This window comes from Zeus faber (assembly GCF_960531495.2).
Source record: "Zeus faber genome assembly, chromosome: 3".
Lineage (NCBI taxonomy): Eukaryota > Metazoa > Chordata > Actinopteri > Zeiformes > Zeidae > Zeus > Zeus faber.
In genome coordinates, this window is record NC_137190.1 from 6,929,888 (window position 1) to 6,937,281 (window position 7,394).

General features: G+C 41.4%; 1 protein-coding gene across 1 annotated transcript in view; it reads right to left on the reverse strand.

The window, feature by feature from the left end:
- The window catches only part of LOC307228481 (C-myc promoter-binding protein-like), a 73,919-nt gene extending 67,297 nt beyond the window's left edge, over positions 1–6,622 (reverse strand). The window contains exon 1 of the mRNA XM_079998145.1: positions 6,467–6,622. The gene's annotated coding sequence lies outside the window, so the exon portion shown is untranslated. The remainder of the gene's footprint in view (positions 1–6,466) is intronic.
- Between the last annotated feature and the right edge of the window lie 772 nt (positions 6,623–7,394).

Genomic DNA, 7,394 nt, shown 5'->3' on the forward strand with positions numbered 1-7,394 from the left:
TGCAAGTCGGCTAATCCAAATATCTTCATTGCTGGCTGCCCTACTTGGAAGATGGACCCTTGAGGAAGGCTCGCTTCAGCCTCAAGGATAAAGCCCAGAGTGCAGTCAAAAGTGATTATTAGCCAGGATACAAAAAAAAAATCACTGAATGTTGCAGCAGGAGTATGCTCTTTAACTGCTCTTTAACGGACTGTTGGAGTCTTTTGTGGCAGTCTGGAGGCACTGTAGTAAATATTTATGTGTTTCTGAATTATATATGACATTGTCTTTATGCAGCACAATAGCTTTAAGATGGGGGGGGTTTCCAGGGTCTTCACAGTCCATTTGTCCTCATAATGTTTAAGCCAATGCACGCTTACCCAGCATTTTTTAAAGGTCTAGATGTCACTTGTAACAGATGAGAGCTTTAGGCATAGCTCATGACACAGCTGAATGTACAGATTATACGGATAAAATAAGCAATGATGACTAAGTAGGTCACAAAGCACTGTGTGAATTAGCATTACACAAGAGAAGCAGACGTGGAAGCTACAGATACAGAAACCGTTAAATTCCCCACATGAACGGCCCGGTGCCAGAGACAGTCATTGAAGCCTCGAAGCTTAAACTCTTTGACCTGTTAGCCTCAGCATGGAGCCTGGAGACGTTCTATACGAGATCCAGAACCAGCACCTCCCTCTGTCTTTCCACATGGGTTTGCCTCATGACAGGGGGAAAGATTTCCCAGCTGTGTAAAGTTTAGGAGAATTGGGGGCCAATAAAAGCCAACTAAGGTAGTCTAGTTTGGGACACTGATACCCCCGTCAATACTCTTGGCTCCAGATGCAGGGACATCCAGCAGAGAGACAGCAACAGCAGGGCAGACACGTGGAGGTGAAGGAATGTGCTGAAGAACATAAACATCAGCCAGTAGGAAGCCTTGCTGGCCAACATCTGCTTCTTGTTAAACAGTAAAGGCGGGTGGTTAGATCCTGTGTCTTTTGACACTGTTGAGTCGTGCAATATTAACAAGAGATGAGGATTCTGTGGGAGATGAGTAGTTTATTTTCCTCACCAAACTGTGATCGCTGCACAGCTGTATTATGACACGCGGTCGTATGGTTGAAGTCAATGTTGAGAATACTCATTCCATATAAATTTTTTGCATTTCTCTCCTGCTTAACTATGTTGCATATTCGATAAAATCTCAGTAAAATCCAATTAATATGGAGATATCGCTGCAGCTCTGGGAGCTCCATAACTCAATTCTCTCCAAACAAAATGCTTATTAAAATTATTTAGAATGTAATTGTTAATTTAGTTAAAGTTATTCCTCACATGCTTTGTTTAATTTTGAATCGAATAGTCGCTTTGAGCTAAGTAGGTCTAAATCTTTCACACATTATTTCTTGGCCCAAATGGAAAACTGTGGTAACTTTTTTTAATGGGTAATCTTGTACAAACACATTACCAAATCATGATGGATTGCTCTGCTTCAGCACATGCAATGCAGTGCAACAGGGCAGATTACTTGGAGGTCCTCATGGATCCCATAAAAAAATAAAAGTGTTAAAGATAACGCTATCTAGCCTTAGACATGTATGGGGATGAGCTCCCAGAAACTCTAACAAGAATTGGGGGAAATAAAGTTTATTTTCTTGTTTGACAACGCTGAGAACTACTTGATGGCCATCACCTCTACAATACAGTCATTTGCATTGAAGCTACCAAACCAACTACATTTTTTTTTTTTCATACCAGAGATGATACCATTGCATCTTTGCATATCAAGTTAAATAATTGCCATTGATTAGCCCTCTGGAAATGAAAAATCTCCAGACACTAGAATAGACTAGTCGTCTTTACCTTTTACATTCCTTACTATCATTTCCCTTCTTTTCAGGATAAGCCTTTTCAGGCTTTTCTTGCCTTAAACTCAGAAAGGTTGATTGGCAGAAAGTGATGAATGTGCCAGACGTGTTCTTCACAAGGCCTGTAACGTTGGAGTCTTTGTGCTTTGATTCAGGGAATGTTTATAGTTGACATTGTTGTTATTACGCTTATTGCTGAGACAAATTATGATAACACAAAGGTAGGCTATTTTAAATTGTTGAAAAGACCATAGTTTAAAGTAAACCCTTTAACCGGGATAGAATAGTTAGAGAAAACACACCGTTTGGATATGGTCAGGGATGGGGATGTCTTTGTCTTAAAACATGCAATTAAACGATTGGGGACTGAGCAAAGAATTCTTGAAATGCCTGTTTTTTTTATTCAAATTTGAGGAGAAAATATGTATGTCTGCATGGTGTTGTGGGATGCATACAAATGATGCTGTTAATAGCATATTTTCCTCCCGGAAAAGCGCCACTGTGCCATGTGCCACTTTTCACTCGGCTGAGAGGCGGGGGGGGGGGGTGTCGACAGAGAAAGTGTTCTCGTCACGCAGGGTTGCGCACAGCACTTTTTTGGTTTCATTCAATAACAATAAATACGTCTACAATAAATGCACACATGTTTGTTTTCTTTGGAGAAACGGTGCAGTCCTTTATGCTGGATCGTAGAGAACCTATCGTTTTATGCCACCTGGAAGTTGCGCGTGGGCATTCACGTAACGTGCGTGCGGAAAGGATCTCCCGTTCACCGCCCGAACAGTGACATGGCACCAAGCAAGTGTCTCATGGTCAAAGCCTGAGACTTGGCAGCTCTGTATAACAATCACTAAAAAACATTTTATTATAATATATTTTTAGTTATGCGAGTACCTAGAGCTACAACTTAATCACTGCAACATCCACGCCCAAATCGTCCATCTGCTTCCTCGCTGTTGCGCGCATGTGTCCATCCCATACATTCTTTGTGCGAGGAAGTGAATGAGCTTTGTCAGTGCGCTTTGCTGCTCTGTCCCTCGCTCCCCATGGTCCCGTGGACGGAATGAAGGGGGGGATAAAGTGGCAATTATTGCGATATTCGATATTATAGAATATCAGCCCAAGCCGAATACTGAAGAGTCATTACCAAACTACCACGCATTACTGAACTGGAGAAACACGTCATTGTAAATTTTACATTTTTGCAGAATACTCAAAATGCACAAAAGCAGAATATCCAAACTGAGAAAAAGCTGTAAGGAGAACTGAGAGAGAGTTTGCTTTAGTGCTGGGGACCACACCCACCCAAACATATGCATTCAAACCCCCAAGGCCACCCACAGCCTGAGGAGACAACCTGCCTTCTCACATCAGAGAAAAACTGTTGAGCTCCACAGCTAATTAGCATTTAAGGATGCAATTCTATGGGTCCACGTAATCCCACGCAAACTTTGGTTCCGTTTTGATTGTTTTGTTTCAAATCCATCGCAATTCTAACTCAAAAATGTTGCAATTGTTCACAGCATCCATTTTGATACACATACTAAATAATACATAAATGATGCACACACACACTTTATTGTGCTTAAGGTATATTTTAATTAAATATTCATAACAAATCAAGTCTATTTTAATTACACATCATCCGACTTGAGGTTTTTTTTATATCTTTCCCTGGTTGGAAGTTTCCTGATTGTCTGTCTTTGTCGTGATGTTCTGGAACGGTCCTTAAAATGTGGGACCACAAAGCCCTCTGAGATGGTGACTGTGGTGAAGAGCTATGCAAATATATTTGACTTGGCTTTAATATGGATGGTCATTTGCGGGGTTCCTCTATCACAAAAAATAAAAACTAGGCTTTATTTAATTCACTTTTTTTTTTTCCTAAGAGCATATATTATTTCCTGACATCAAGTTACACATTCTGTCAGACGATAAAATAAGAGTGAAGGGAGAACCAAAATAACAGTGGCAGTAGTTACAAAGCACAATATGCTTTATTATAAGTAAAGATACCCGTATTTGTTGATTTACTGTTAATATAGTGTTTTTTGATCTGGACATACTCATACAGCATACAGAATATGCTGGTGCTCTGGATTCCAGATTTAAAAGTATTGTTTGTGTTCACAGAACTGTCCAAGCAAATGTGAAATCTGGCCGCAAGGTGGACACCCAGTCTCAGCCAAATGGTTAAAATAGTTGTATGGTAGGCATTAGCCTGTAGACCTGTGTTGACCTGTAGACCTGTCCGTCCTATTGGTTGGACCTGGAGAGTTCAATCAGCCCGTCAGACGTTGTCTCCTAGCTTTACCTTTGAAAAGTGTTTTACTCACCGAAGTCTACAGTATGTCCTGAATATCATGTTTTCACTTGACCACAGCTACTTCTGCGGTTTAGAATGCCAACATGGCAGCTGTCATACACCAAACCAGAACAGACATAACAGAAACAATATGACATTCTCTCCATCGAGTTCACAATAACAGAATGAAACCATAGGAAGTCCATATGGAGACCTTGCAGCAATTATCCCAATTGGGCTATTTTTGCTGTTGAAATTACCATGGTTCATTTAAACCCCATCAGGAAGAGAACAATTAGGGAATCACGCAGTTTGGTGAACTATTTGCTGATAAAGTCTGGGCTAGGGATGCCTGTCCTAAAAACATGAGGTTGACTATATTGAGCTTAAAACCGCAAATACCTGTTATAACTGGCATATTTACCTCCAAAAGAAACAACACTTGTGCCACTTGAGACATGCCGCTCCTATAAACTATCACTCAGTCTGTCCATAAAGCTTAGAGAGGCGTCAATCCCACCAAACAAAACAAAAGCTAGGACTAGGTTTAAGATGTAGACAAAGCTCCATCTGGCCTCAGCATAAGTTACTATTCTGGTATACACAACGCAGGCATGCAATGATAGGCTTGTTTATATTTCTGCCTCTCCTGTGTCACCACCACTAAGAGCTAAAAATGTGGGGAGGTTTTGTGATGCAACCCTGGAGAACGTTAAAATGCCTTGACATCAACCATACTACATTTTAGAAGTTGAATACTGAAATTGCCTCGCGTGATGAGTTGTCTAATAAGACGACATCATCACAAAGCCCCTGTTGATTATCCAAAATAATGCATTTTAATCAGGGTTTCACACACACTGGCACTCAGCCTACAGCCTGCTGTTCATCACACACTTCACGAAACGCCACCATAATGTAGATAGATAGATAGATAGATAGATAGATAGATAGATAGATAGATAGATAGATAGGAGGGTGGCAAAATAATAAAGAAATAAAACTAGAATAATTTAAAATAAATAAACCTGTATCAAAAGTTCATGTTCATAAAACCAGTAAAATGCATGTGCATCCATAACATACAAATACGGTATGTAAACAACGGTTAAAAACAATATACACATAGACCAGATATATAGACCCCGACGAGACTAGATCTATTCAATTAGGTGACCAAAATACTGTCAGGGATATTCCGGGGTGGGTGGGGGGGGGATTTATGTCTGGGGATTTATTTTTAGCTTCAACTCACCCACACAAGCGCACCAGAACATTGAGACGGTGCAGAAGACCGTTCGTGTGAACACTTCTCCCGCACGATCCCATGCGCGGATTAGGGGTGATAAGACTGTATGATAAGACTCTACTACTCCTCCTGCGGCTGGCTTCATTGATCCGGGCGACCTGAGTCCGACTGGGGTGTGTTAAAAACAACATCTGTAACACCACCGTTCTACTTAACGCAGAGAGAGCCAGACCACAAGAATTTCAATGTATTTTTAAAGCACATGCCAGTGAAGTTGAACATGAACATGACGTATCCACTCTACATTTCGGATTGCTGGCACAGAGGTGCACTGGTTTATTGCCATTTTTATCATTTGAATTTTGACGTATCGGGCAAATTTATATTGTTTATGCTATGATTACTATTTATTTAGATGTGAGCTGTTATGACACCGCAATTTACCTTTGGCAATGAATGAACTGTCTGTCTGTCTGTCTGTCCATCTATCTACTCTATCTGTCATCTATCTATCTATCTACTTTCCTGTCTATCTACCTATCTGTCTCTGTCTGTTTAATTTAATATCTGTCTATCTAGCTATGCATCTGTCTATTTGTTTTTCTGTCTATCTATCTGTCTGTCTCTCTGCCTGCCTGTCTCTCTGTCCATCTATCTACTCTGCATATGTCATCTATCTATCTACCTTCCTGTCTATCTACCTATCTGTCTACTGTCTGTTTATCTACAGTATATATCTGTCTATCTATCTATCCATCGGTCTATCTGTTTGTCTGTTTGTCTGTCTGTCTGTCTATCTGTCTGTAACAAACAACCTGTGGCACATACGAGTTCAGTGGAAACGCACGGCAACCATTTGGTCCGACCGGATCGAGTCAAAATCACTGTCAGTCACTGATGAAACGCAAACAAAACGCACCAAGAGGTTTGAAACAGACAGGAGCTGACCGCCGTCACGTCGGAGCCGTCCACCATTGTACCAGGGGAACTAAGCGCTAATCTGCAGCTGTTCGCTCAAGCCCCCCCTCACCCTCGGATAACGGTTCATCACGTTATACTCACGCCACTTCGAGAAGGTAGAAGACACTCCTCGGGCAACTTCTCTACTGGAGACGCCCTGGCCGGCGCTCTCTCATCCCGGCGGCGTCCCGTGCCCGCCCCCCGCCGCGCCCCCCGCCGCCGCCGCCGCAGCAGCGTGCAGACAACGAGGCGCTTCTATCCGACGGCGTTTGTCCTTCCTCAAGCCTCGTCTCGCCTCGGCGTGCCGGCTCGCCTCGCACGCTCCGTCGCCATCTTGCTTGTGATGGAAAATCCGCCGCGCGCGCCGCCACGAGCGGCACCCGCGTCACGGGGGCACGCGGCCCGTCCGCCCCGCGCGCCATTTTACTCGCAGCCCTTTTATCACTTTTGGTTTTTGATTATTATTATTATTATTATTATTATTATTATTATTATTATTATTATTATTATTATTATTTATTTATTTATTTATTTATTTATTTATTTATTTATTTTACTTTTTTTTTCTTTTTGGCTTTTACTATTTTATTTTTAATAACATGCCACATAGTTTACCCTTACAACGTAAAAGAGATTCAATATTCCAGGAAGAAAAGAATTTGAAAAAATAATAATAATCGAAAAAACTAAATTCATACAAGAAGAAAAATATATAAGCAAAACAAGATATACATGAATCATAAAAAGCGTGACATAAAAGCCACCTTGTAAAATATTATTAGACGGCTTTGTGGAATACTTGATTCTGATTGGTCAATACCTGCAATTAGTGGTCAGGTTCTGGATAATGACCCCTGGCTGCAAATAACTTCCAGCAGAATTGCCATGGATTTGGCGAAACATAGAGCGATGCCACCAGCACCGGTAATCCCAGATTACCGGTGTTGGTTTGAATTGAAATAACCTCCCCGAGTGTGCAGCAGCTGTATTGTAGGGGGCTGGGTAAAGGAATTGTATTGTGTTTAAAGTG